This window comes from Myodes glareolus, chromosome 3 (genome assembly GCF_982192425.1).
Source record: "Myodes glareolus chromosome 3, mMyoGla1.1, whole genome shotgun sequence".
Taxonomy (NCBI): domain Eukaryota; kingdom Metazoa; phylum Chordata; class Mammalia; order Rodentia; family Cricetidae; genus Myodes; species Myodes glareolus.
The window spans coordinates 7,560,703-7,574,332 of record NC_142028.1 but is presented as its reverse complement, the minus strand read 5'-3'; the positions used below and the strand labels follow the sequence as shown (position 1 = coordinate 7,574,332).

The 13,630-nt window shown below is 45.2% G+C and overlaps 1 pseudogene; it reads right to left on the bottom strand.

The window, feature by feature from the left end:
* Nucleotides 1-1,888: 1,888 nt before the first annotated feature.
* LOC125399358 (nuclear envelope pore membrane protein POM 121 pseudogene) overlaps nt 1,889-13,630 on the bottom strand; it is a 36,501-nt pseudogene continuing 24,759 nt past the window's right edge.

Sequence of the window (13,630 nt, the reverse complement as noted above, 5' to 3'; positions counted from 1 at the left end):
TGTCAACATCTCAGACACTGGGAATCAGGTAGAAGGCATAAAGCAGACTCATTTATTTAACAGGGAAAAACTTATACACTCTCCCAGCACCCAGGTGTTTTGATCCATTGACATCACATGGCCACCCCTCATTTGCTAGGCATGATCAGGACCTCAGACACTGCCTGTTGCTAAACCCTCAGGGAGCATTAGGTGGTCACCCCTCATTGGCTAGGCACAATCAGGACCTCTGACAGTGCCAGGCAGACTTCAGGTTGGCTCCTCTCAGGCTGGTAGGTCTTAACATCCTATAGTCCACCCTTTTTATTTATTACATGAACACTCAGTGGGAGCCAGAGTTCTTTTTTCAGATCTTATTGACCCTGTCTTAGGTTGGCCTGCTAAACAAGCTCTTACCCATCATTGACTACCATCCCATGAAGATAATTAATTCCTGAAGAGTTGGCAGGGTGAGGGGACTAGTCAGTAGCCTTTTGAATTACAGATAACCTGGCATGCATAACTTCACATGGAGGACTGAAGGAAGGATGCCTAAGATCCATTAACATCTGAAGAGCCACCTTAGATGTTGTCTGTTGATGTCAGATCTGCTGCAGGGGACATTTAAAGAGAATAAGGATTAACAATACCACCTGCCAATTAATGCACATGTGAGCATCCTGGAGGGATCTAACACCTTTTTCATATTATGACAAACCTTTTCAAAAAATAAATATTCAAAGACCATAACTTCTTCCCTTAAGAAATCAATTTGTTTGGGGAACAATGAAAGCAAGAAAGGGGAGTGTATACATTGCCAATCCTGGGTTATTCCTCCTTGGTGGAAGCAGGCTGATCCATGATCAGGCATACATCTCTTATCGTGACCCATATTTGGCATCATGGTAGTCTGAGGAAAAACACAAATATACCCTCTCCCATCAGTTAGCAAGGGGGTGGCAGCTGCCATTGGAGGGAGAGAGGATCTCTCCATCTCACTAGAGGCAGGGATGTATTCCTTGGCAAGGATGTCCAACATTTGTAGGCTGAAATGAACCCCTTGTCATCAAAACTGAGAAAGTTCATATAGAAAATAACCTCTGTTAAGGCCAGGTGAGAATCTCTCCTAGCCTCATCTGGACTAGAGAGATAATCCTGGCCAACAGCTCCTTAAGAGCTCTGTTGGTCCTCTTCACAATGGCTTGTCCCTGTGGATTGTAGGGTATACCAGTAGTATGGGAACTATTCCAGGACCCCAGAAAGTCATTGAATTGTTGAGAGGCATAGGCAGGGCTATTATCAGCCTTAAGTGCCCAAGGTACTCCCATAACTACATGGCCAACCAAAGGACCTTGATAGCATTAACAGCTTTCTCACCAGAAAGGGTAAGGTCATAAACAAAGAAGGAGTAGGTATCTATTTTCACATGAACATATTGAAGATTGCCAAAGGATACAGTGTGTATTTGGTGGACAAAGTTGTAATGGTGGCCTAGGAGCTAGAGGGCAAGGGAATACTATTCTCGCTTTTAGGTATGGCCATAAAAATGGACTTGAACATGGGAGAAGCACAACCTGGGCCAGGGTTGACAAGGGAGGAAGAGTTATCATGTGGGCTCACCATGCTGAGCAGCTGGGCTTTGTGTTGGGGGAAGGAGCCGTGTAGGCTGGGGTGCTGACAGACTGCTCACCCTGAGGGATTCCAGGGAATTTGGCGTCAGTGAGTGGTGTTGCAGATGAAGCAGGATCATCCCCAGAAAGGTGGCTATAGGTTTGGAGTCTGAAGGGATGCTGGCCAAGGACTCTGTCTGTGGTGAGACAAGGGGGTCGGGAGACTGGGTCTTCAGAGGCAAAGGTTCTGCAGTCGTTGCTGCTGCAGCAGGTTCTGAGGATGATGGGGCTGGAGAGTCCTACATCTTCTTCAAGCTCTCCAACAGTGAGTTAGGAGTTGGGAGGGAGCCTGGTAAGGCAGCAGGTCCTACAACAGACAAGGCAACTGCGAAAGGATGTTTGGTGGCAGGTGGGGTTTCAGGGGCCGGGGTGCAGGTATCGTTCATCTTGTCCTCCAAGACCTTGTTAAACCACTGCAATGAGGTTTTCCTCTCCACATCCAGGTCTTCAGCAGTGATGGAACAGCCAAGCTCGGGGGGGGGGGGGGGGGGTGGAGGCAGGGTGACTTGGTCCCCTCACTGCGGGGGCAGCAACTGAATTTTGCATTTGCATTGCTCAGAGCTACCAGACGTGGGTGGGGAAATCCAAAGTTCTGCTGCTTCCCAGCGGCTATATCTGTAATCTTTTCTCTTGAGGACTGCTTATCTGTTACCAAGGGAGTTGAAGAACTGGAAGGGTAACACGGTTCCCCCTTTCTTGTTTTCTTGACTATCCTCTCTGGTACCTGGGAATGGGAGGTAACTGAGCTGGAAAGGAGGGATGAGGAGGGACCATTCCTTTTCCACAACTGAAAGATAGCATGGGTGGAGCTGTCGGAGCTGGTGCTGACATTGCAGCTGGAGTTGGGGATCCTCCTGTGCATGTACTAGTCGGGGAGCTCACAGAGGAGTTCAGAGACTATTTGAACTCCTGGCCATCTGAGCTCTGGGAAGCCAGACTTCTCTTTAAGGAGCCAGGCTTAGGCACAAAGGCAGCAGGGACGTCACTGGCCACTCAAAGGCTGAATGCCTGCTCCCATGGCTGTCATGGCATCTTCTCTTGTCTTCCTGGCTATGGAGCAGTAGCTGCTCTTCTTCCTGCACTGTCCTTTTCTTCTTCTCTCTGAGAGCACTTGGCACAGTCTCCATTGCACTAGGGTCAGGGCATTGCTGGATGGTGAAGACAGTGTTGTGTTGATTATCTGCTCTGGCACTGGTGACCAGAGTAACTTGCTATCTGGAAGGGCAGTCCTCACTGCCACTGGGCTACACACCAATCTTGAGCTCTCTGCAGACAGCACTCCCTTCTTGTGGCCACCATCCTAGCACACCATTGGCAGTGCCCCAAGCAAGGAATACTCCGCCTGCTGAATGGAATGTCATCTTTGGGGTGTTATAAAAAGCCAACTGGATAAAGTTCCACACTCTCGGTGGGGCAACCTCCAGGAGGATCATAAACGTGGGGTGGGGAGCACAGGACAGACATGGTGGTCTCACTGGGCCAGTGACACAGGAAAACTCTAACTCTAACTACCTCTTCTTCAACTCCATCAGAGACCTGAGAAGGATATAGTACTGTCTGAGTAAACTGGGAGTACAGAAAAAACAACTTCCAAAAGTATAGAAATGACAGAAACAGCTGGCTGTCTGCACACTCACCCCAAAGCTTCTCTGAAAGATTGGGGCATCCATCTTTGGCTTACAGGCCTAGAATATCTAACAGATTTTTCTGTGAAGCAAGAATTTGAAGGGTTGTATTACCTTATCTTAGCAAAGTTTGGCAGTCACTTTCTTTTGTGTCCTGCCTATCCAATTTTGACAGCATATTGCCAGCACCTGAAACAAGGGCAATTTATTACCCAAACGGATAGATTTGCCATATTGAAAGCAAACTCCATATTGGAGGTTCTTCAATACCTATTGTCTTTTTTTGAAGTAAATAGGTGCTGTCAGGAGCAGGTGTGTCTCATTGTCATGAAAAGCCTTATGTTGTTAAAATATTTTAAATACCATATTCTGCACACCTCTGAAATGTCTGACAACCATCCACCTATTTAAAACATTTCTTTCTTTGACCTTAAAAACATATCTAACATGACTTTAAGTTTGATTTTTATAGCTGACTAACTACTAACCTTTCTTTATTATCCTAAATAGCTTTGAAGGACTAAAACTTCACATTACACTTTTAAATTAACTGCATAGGTACACTACCTTAAACAAGAGGAGAGTATAAATATACATTCAGTATGACAAAAAATAACCTTACATTTGTGTCAATATAAAAAAATCCATACCAATGTAAAGTATTTGAGACTAGGGGTTGTTCAAAAGAAGACTAAACAATCCACCCTTTAATCCTATCATTTCTATACTCTATCTCCCTCTTTTGTCTTCAGAAAGAGAGCCCTGAATCTAGTCTCCTTTGTTTAGCTTTTTTTCTGACCATGATCAGTAACAACTCGTAGCCAATCCCCTAAACAATGATAAATATCTCTAACCCTCCAAATGACCAAAAAAACACTCACCCTGCCTCTTGAGATTATGGGCATCATGTTCTCTACGCTGCTTCCTGTTGTCTGGGGTGATGGAATCTTTAGGGAATTCTAAGAAATGGTCAAATCCTAGGTGAATTTGTTGTATTATTTTTTTGTTTAGTCTCTGTATTTTGGAAAAGTGTGGAACTTATCTGAACTCTTGACTGGATAGTCTATGAGGCTGGACCATCTCAGCTAGCAGTTTGAAGTTATTCTGGGTGCAGAATTTTGAGGAAACTGCAACAGAGACATTCTGGTCATCTGGGCCATCTATTTTCATTGTATTTGGTCCCTTTTTTCTAAAAATACATAAACTTTTAAAGGTAACATATTTATCTGCATTAACACTAGCTGGTGACTTTCCCTTTCTTCTTCCCAGAGTTTTTTCTGTCTCTGGAAGTCACACCTAACCTCTTCCTGCCTATCTATTGTCCATGCAGCTTTTTGTTATACCAATCAGAGCAAAGCACCTTTCCGCAGTGTACAGATATCCTATGATGCCTGTGCACATCTGTGATATCACATTCTGTCACCCCCTAAGCCGACAACCCATTTGAACCAATATAACACAGGGCTGAGACCATGCCCCACATGTCTACTGTCTACCTGTAGTTGTCAGTGTGAAGAAGGATGCTTAAAAGAAATCCCACACTAGCTCAGAATTGAGCATATTAGAGGGTTATTTATTTAGGGGTAGACTCACAGATCACAATCCTCTGCTGAAATGGGGAACAACAACCAAATCCTACAGCCAGAAAAGAGGCTGAATACATGCTTTACTTGTATATATATGTATACATGTATATGTATATACATGCTTTACATGCATATATAAAATAAGAGCCCACACCCAAGTGAGCGGGTAACTTAAAGGCTACTGGCGGTAGGAATTCCTACAGCATCAGTGGACCTGTGACTGGTTCTACCCTGAGACAGGTGGTACTCGTTAAGACAGAAGTTGACAGACTGTGGCCATGGGTCAGTTCTAGAACCACATCTGCAGGCAGACTCGAGAATGGGGAGCACTACAGCCTTTCTGCTATCAGCTTTTGTTGGTCCAACAACGAATTACATAGGCAATCTGAGACTTACTTTTCTTCCCGAACCCTAGTTATGCTCCTTGTACACCACCTGAGATGACAGTTGTGTTGGCACAGGCAGCCCTTTGCCCACACAGGTGGTTGCAAAGTAGGTTATACCAAAGTCTCCCAGCTCCAAGAACCTACACTGTCTTAGGAATGCATTCCAGGCCCACATAGCTGGTGATAGAGTGGTTCAAGGCATTAATCTGTCCCACTGGAGCTCAGATGGCTTCCTGGGGTCAGGGGAAATGCTGAGGTTTCACCTATGAGCCCTGTCTTGACAGGGCTGTGCCGCCCATGGCAGAGAGATTAACTGGACACAGGAAACAGTCCTTTGCTTGCCAACACTGTGCTAAAATGGGTCACACCTGAGTCTCACACAGGCCCACATGGTCTTGGATGGAGGAAGGCAGTGACCCAGACCCATTCCAGGGTTGGAATTGATAAGTTCAGAAACTGAGTCCGTCTTCCAGGGCACTGGCCTTGTTGGATGCCAGAGTGATCTAAAGGCTCTCTCTGTGAGTTTCTATTTGTATGTGAGGCGTCCAGTTTCTAGTAAGTGTTTGGTGTCACCTCAGCAAGCCTATCACTAGGTCCACAAACTGTCTTGTACTAGCTTCTGTACCCTGATCCTCAGCAAAGGAAGCCCTGCTTCTCTCTCTGCCGCCTGAGGGAAAAGAAAAGGTAGTGTAGGTTGGCAGCTGCCCTATGTAATTCAATTACAGTCTTGATCTCTGAGTTTTAGCCAAGACTGGGGTCCTAGGACTCTACCCAAGATTTATTACACTATAACAGGTCCACCATTGGGGTCTTGGTTTTTAAGATTTTTTAAAAAAAAAGTTCATTTGCATGTGTCTGAGGCTGCTTGAGATTACATGCACTGTTGTCAGAGTTTTCTGTCCTACCCCGTTCCCGCAGTCATTAAGTCCCAAAGAAATCACACAGAGGTCTATATTAGTTATAAACTGATTGGCCCATTAGTTCAGGCTTCTTATTAACTCTTATAACTTATATTAGCCCATTATTCTTATCTATGTTAGCCACATGGCTCGGTACCTTATTGGGGAAGGCAGTCACATCTTGCTTCTTCTAAGGCTGGGTTACAACTGCAGACTAGGACTTCCTTCTTCCCAGAATCAACTGTTCTCATTGACCTGCCTCTGCTTCCTGTCTGGTTGTCCTGCCTATACTTCCTGCCTGGCTACTGGCCAATCAGTGTTTATTTAAAATATAATTGACAGAATACAGACCATTGTCCCACAGCAATGCACCACATGTATATGGGTGCCTACGGGGTGTCGGATCCCTTGATGCATGCTACCATGTGTGTGCTGAGAACTGAAGTCGGGTCCTCAGCAGAAGCACTAAGTATTCCTAATTGTGTCCCTCCAGCCCCTGCTATGGTCTGATTGTAAGACAGGAGTTGGTGTAAAATGGGAGGTGTCCTTCCTGTCCTTCTACCTGGAGTGTGTTGAGAGATAATAATCCTCTTCCTCCTTCTTCCATGAATTTCGTTTTGTTTCACTAAACTGGGCACTTACTCTCTCACCCGATTCCTGAGCACTTGTGGTGAGTCACTGGGTACACAGGCACCTGTTGGTCTTGGACTCTCTGTAGGGGAACAACGGTTAGAACACCCTTTCCAGGCAATGGTGGTGCACTCAGGAGGTAGAGGCAGGGGGATCTCTGTGAGTTTGAGGCCAGCCTGGTCTATAAGAGTTAGTTTCAGGACAGGTTCCAAAGCTACAGAGAAACCTTGTCTCAAAAAGCAAAAAACAAAAAAACCAACCAAACAAAAAAGATCCTATTCAGCTGCCCTCTCCCCTTTCAAATGAAATGGCCATGTTCAGGGTGTTGCCTAAGACTCAGCTTTGGGCTTTAGGTGAAGCGCCCACTAGAAGATCAGACGTGAACTGTAGCATAAACAGTGCAAGTGCACACAAAGAATCCGGTTGACATTTGAAGGTACTGGAGTCTCAGTAGAATCATGGTAGACTTCTGGTTGATGTTTAAAGGCACTGGGGTCTCAATAGAAACGTAGTAGACTTCTGGTTGACGTTTAAAGGTACTGGGGTCTCAATGGAAATGTGGTAGACTTCCAGTTTTAAAGGTACTGGAGTCTCAGTAGAATTGTGGTAGACTTCAAAGCACACTTGTCAAGCACTGAGCATAGCAAGATGCCAAGAACTTACTTTCTTGTGGTATAAATTGTCTGTATGTTTCTAAGCCCCGTGTCTTACATTTCACTGGTCCAGAATGAAAAACGTAAGAATAATTTTACTTTAATAATCAGCACTTCGCACTTCCATAACCAAGAAGAAATGGAAGGCTATTGCCAGGGTCTCCAACATTACACAACAGCAGGTGGGGTTGGGGAAAGTTTGCCCAGCTCAACCGATTCCCTCACTTACTTTGAGACTCCTCAGGATATATGCAGCCAGAGGAGTCAGCCAACTACCCTGGCAAAAGCAATGGCAGACTGATTTGGTTGGCCACCTGGATATCTGTGGCTCTATGAGCTGTCATTAACATTATGATAATTTCTTGGCAAAGCATCTTCTGACCACATAGACTTGATTTTTAAAGTCCATACAAAAGAATGGCTTTGCCCTGCTCTGAAGACATTCAGGGGTCTCTGTTTAATAACTGCCCTAAGGATTAGAGATGTGTGCTGTGGGTGTGGGGTTGGCAATGTAGCTCAGTTGGTAGCATGCTTGGCTAGTTCAGTCTCCACACTGTATAAACCAGGTATGGTGCACATACCTGTAATCCTAGTACTTGACAAGTAGAGGCAGAGAACTGGCACCCATTAAGCCTGAGCCTTTTCTAATTCGGTTTGATTTGGTCTGATTTGGATTATTGTGTCAGTGGAGAGGTTTGTCGGGCTAGAAAAACTTAACACTCAGCTACATAGGAAGCTCAAACCTCACCTGTCCAAAAAAAGAAAAGAGTGTGTAATATGTGTGTTGTATCCAAATTGGACAAATCTACCTATTTTAATATACTTTCCTTATGGGGGGACTTTAGTACCAGCCTCAGTACCCCCTCAGGGCTCAGAATTAGATGTCTATGGCAAGTGAGGATCTGAGGGTAAAAAATTAACTCAGGTACGTTACCTCTGCGTGTTTATTTTTTGTGTGAGGGGGGAAAATGAAGTGAAGGGGAATGAAGAAGAATAAAAGAAGAAAGAAGGAGAGAAGGGGAAGAAGGAGAAGAAGAAGTAAAGTAAGGGCTGATCTCCATGGGGTTTCTAGTTCTTACAGACATATTTGAAAAATTCCACAGGCAAGGACAATGATAATATCCATATCAAAATCACAAAAAGGGGCAGAAAAAACCTGTCAAAGCTGTACTCTGGAACAGTTGACCTGACCCAGGGAAGAGCTAGCATCCAAGGGGAAGTACCTGACATTCCAGACCATTAAATAAAGTTACTAAACAGCCTGAATCCTGGATTCACCCTCTCTCCTCATCGAATCTCTTTGGTGATAACCAGCTTTGGGGATGCCCAGATTTTTTTGTCAGCAAAGGTGGGGCCTGCTGCCTTCCTGCTCGGTGCCTGTCTTCTATAGGAATTTATATGTAGTCTGTGAGCAGGTAATTTTGTGGGATTGGCTCTATGTAAATTTGACCATTAGAACAAAGAATGTATGTTATCGCTCCAAGGCCTCATGATGGGGGTGGGGTGGAGCAAGGTCACTCCACTGCCCTTGCAGAAATCACACTGCTGAGGTATTTTGGGAATGAATCCCATTTTGAAGGGAAGAATCACAGCATCACAAGGTTTCCACAGATATGACAGCGACTTTTCCAAAAGACAAGTGTTCCCTTAGCTCTTCAAGATAGGGTACCCTGTAAGTTGTCCACTTGTGGGTCTGCCTTTACGAATCTGTCAGCTGCACATTTACTGTATATTCTTGTGGGCTCCAACGATTCCTATACTGGTCCTGTGCCATGGGGAAGATGAGTTTCTGCTCAGTTCATTCAGTGTGCCCATGACCACGGTTTCCACAGTGAAACTCAGAAAGGAGGCAAAGCCATGGCTAGGCTGTCAACATTCCATCATGTAAGTGGGGAGGAGCTTGTGAGGCCCCACCCCTGCCTGAGGAGCTTTAGGCAGCTCACTCGCTGTGGGGGAGACAGTCTCATTCCTCAGTGGTACAGCCCCCAGTAAGTTGCTCTTGCTCAAGTAAAGAACCCCGGTCATGCTCATGTAGGCAGCCTAATTAAATGGTGGGCCACTGTCAACAAAATATAGAAAACAGAGGGAGAGTTGGTGGGAAGAAGTATAGGAGGAGGAGCAAGGGGAAGAGAGGATGAAGGGGGAAGGGTATGATCAAAGTACTGTGTGTGTGTGTGTGTGTGTGTGTGTGTGTGTGTGTGCTTGCATGTGGGTATGCCTGTGTATGTGTGCCTGTGTGTATGCTTGTATATGTGTGCCTGTGTGTGTGCTTGTATATATGTGCCTGTATGTGTGTGTCTGTGTGTATGCCTGTATGTGTCTATGTGTATGCCTGTATATGTGTGTCTGTGTGTGTGCCTGTGTGTGTATGTAATTGTGAAAGAATAGATAATTTGAATGGTTTTAAAAAACCATTGAAATATGGTTTGAAATATGAATTAGAATGGAAGAAATGAAAGAAGGGAGGGAAGGGAAGGAAGGAAATTGGTTGCTGTTTTTTAACTTCTCTGTTCAATGGACAAAGTGTGTGTTTACCGTGGACACATCATGTTTGGAAGTGAGTGCACACGGTGACATGACTAGGCCGGCTAATGAGCAGAGCATCACCTCACACGGTTTCGTTCTTCTGGTGAGTACACTTTGAGAACTACAGTCATCTTATTGTACAAGTCTTTTCAGCTCCCATGTTTAGGTCTTACCATGGGATGGAAAGCCATCCTCTGCCTGTGAGTTAGATTCCAAATTGCCATCCTCCCCTGAGCGCTGTAGTCTGTGCTTGTAAATGCAGGCCTCCTCTGAGTTCCAGGGGACAGACGTGAACGCTGCCAGGCGCGAGGGTGTAGGTTGTTCCCAGCCCTACAGAAACTAAAGAACAGCTGTGCTATCTAGACAAAGTTCCCACACTCGTCTGCACTGGCTCGGATTCTGTTTTGTTTGGAGATGGGGCAATGAGGAAGTCACAGTTTACAGAGCATTTTCTTTAAAGATTTCACATCGTCACGTTTACCCCTTATGTGGCCTGTGATGCCTGCACCACCCATGTCCTCTGAATGAGGAGGACTCTGGTAAATTAGATCGTCCTTTTATGCTGGAGTCACACGACCAGTTAAAGGAACAAGAATGTTTACAAGCACAGGACACATGCTCTGTGGCGCTGGAGGGTTTGACCCTCTGGACCCAATACTGTAATGTCATGTGATGTCATGACAAGAAAAAAGCACGTGACATTCTAGGCAAACTCACCCATGCGTTCGTCTAGCTGTCCTGGCTTTGCTGGAAGAGAAGCAGCAACAGGCAAATGCTTCTGAGTCCTACCTTGCTTTACAGTCTACTGTGCTTTAATTCATAAAAACATAACAATTATTTGCATCAATGCAGAACCAGGTGATAGTTTGAAATGTAAGAACCTCCTGCCCCAATCCCCTCTCTATTGTGTGACAAATGCCCCGAACATTTGTAAGCAATATAAGGATGAAGGGTTTATTTGTTGACAATTCCAGGTTACAATCCATCACTCCAGGGGGGAAAAAAATCCATCACTCCAGGAAAAAAAAAAGAATCAAAACAAAAAAAAAGTTAAGAACAGCGAGAAACCGAGAAACGAATGCACCCACCCCGCCTGTAGAGCATCATTTAGCTTTCTCCTGTCCTACATAGTTCAGGACCCCCTCCTGATCCCGGAAATGGAGCTGCACACAATAGCCTGGATTTCCCTGCATCAATTAACAATCAAGGCCACCCCTACAGGCGTGCGTGCCCACAGGCCAAGCTCATCTGGGCAGCCTCCATTCAGGCTCTTCCTAGGTGCTCCACAAGGTAGCAAGCAGATATTTAGAACAACCACCCTGTGTAATATTTAAATTGGGCTAAGCAGGCTTCTCTCTGTAGCCATCATTTCCCCGTGAAAAAGCCATTTCACGCCTTTCCCTTAGCTTCTGACATGCACAGCTACATTCTTCCCATCTGTAGTCACCCACTGTGCACAGCACACCAAGATGTCTGCCTCGTCCGTCTGTGACTGAAGTTAGTGCCTGCCCAGCACCCTCTCCCTGGCCTTCCCTTCTATTCTCCCCAGCTTCTGGTGACCACCAGTCCGCTCTCAGTGTCTGTGAAAGCAGCCTCTTTGGATTCCACAACTCATATCACGTTAAATGAAAATCCACAACTCATATCATGTTAAACAAACCTATGTTATTCTTTGCTTAGATTTTTTTTTCACTTAATCATGATCTCCTCTTCCATCCAGATTACAAAATCTTTTTCATGGCTGAACAGCATTCACGCACACGCACGCACACACGCACGTACACACACACATACACGTTCTACAGATGCTAATCAGTTGATGGACACTTGGATACGTTCCATTTCTTTGCTCTGTTCGTCACACTATATGATGAGGCAGGCAGTTATATTTTACATAGATCCATAAGAAAATTATTTTGATATATGTTCGAAATAATTTTTTTTAAAAATCAATAAGGTTTTCTAACCTTTCTATACTCCTACAGCCTGAGATAGAGAAAAGGGGAAATGGTGGGTTTTTGCTTGCCTTCAGGGCTACATGACAGGCCTTCATCATGGCCAAAATCAAGTTCACGGCAAAAATGTGGCGTTCTTATCTCTGTGGCTGCCCACAGAATGTGTACATGGCAAAGCTGGGAATTTTCCAATAAGAAATGTAGGAAAGGAAAAGGGGAAAGGGAGAGAGGAAGAGGAAGAAAGAAGGAAGAAAATGGGAAGGGGAAGGAAGGGGAAGGGAAGAAAGGGGAAAAAATGAGGAGGCAATCAGGAAGAAAGGTGAAGTAAATAGAAGGAACAGAGGAAGGAGAGAAGGAAGGAAGGAAGGGAGAAAGGGAAGGTTAAAAAAAAGGAGGGTAGGAGGCAAAAGGAAAGGGAAAGAGGAAGGACAGAAGGAAGGATGGAGAGAAGGAAGGCTATGATATCTGGGCACCAGCAAATAGTACTTCAGTAAGCCTTAGACCTTTGTAGTAGCCAGCTAGGCACAGTGGGTCAGTTCTTACTTTGTCTGCCTGGATACCGATTAGCGGAAGCTGAAGGTTAACTTTTTTCTCTGATAAATGTCTTTGTGCCCTCAGAAGATGCATTAACACCAAAGATCAGTTCCACACAAGTCCAATGAATGTATCAGGCTTATGAATAGGAGCAAGGGTGAGGGTGGCTCAGAGGTGTGTGGCTGGTTCCAAAATAGCTCACCTTCAAAAGCCCCACTCTGTAACGCGTCTTTCTCTGCCCGAAAGGTTGACCTGTAGCTTAGGCTTGTCCCACTCACCTTTATAACTTAATTTAACCCATTTATACTAATCTACATTTTGTCTCATGGTTTTACCTCCCTTTGACCTCATACCTCCTGGTTCCTCTCCTTGTCCTCTGGTGTCTCTTCCGTTCTTTTCCAGAAGACCCACCTACACCTTCTGCTTAACTATTGGCTGTTCTGCTTTTTATAAAACCAATCACAGTGACATATCTTTACACAGTGTAATCAAATACCTCAGAAAGCCACCCCGTTACCATGATGACTCTACAGGTGCTGCATGGATCGGGTTCCACTTCAGCCCACCTTGTACCTCTGGCCACTAGCATCTCCCAAGGTCCTTCTGGGCTTTGGAAGGAATGGTTGGACTCCTGTGTATCATTCCTATGACTTCTACTTTCCTTCCACTAGGAAGCGCCAAAGCCTCCCTCACCCATAACTCAAGGCCTAGTTATCAGTGATCCCCTCTCTGTCACTCAAGGTCCAGCAATCACTACATCAAATTGGCCTGTAAGCAAGCCTGTTGGGCATGTTATTGATTGATGATCAATGTGGGCAGTACCATCCTTGGGATGGTGTTCCTTGAAGGTATAAGAAAGCTGAGTCAACTCGAGGGCTTCAGGAAGTACCTGAGACTGACTAAATGCATGGGGTTTTCCCCACCTCAAGCAGATATAAGCAGTGAGGACTCTTATGAGACAATCTGAGATCAACCAAACTGTCTGGAAAAGGCTCAGATAAACCGAGCTGCCTGAGACAGACATCCTCGATCTGTTGAGCCGCCTGTAGATTGTATGGTAAACTCCAGGTTTCCAGCTTTTCTGGGCTGCCACTAACGCTGGGTGGCTTCGGTGACACAGCTGTCTTTGAGTCATTTCTGTTCCTGCAGGTAACCCCTCACCCACGCTCCTGTAACCAGGTTCATGG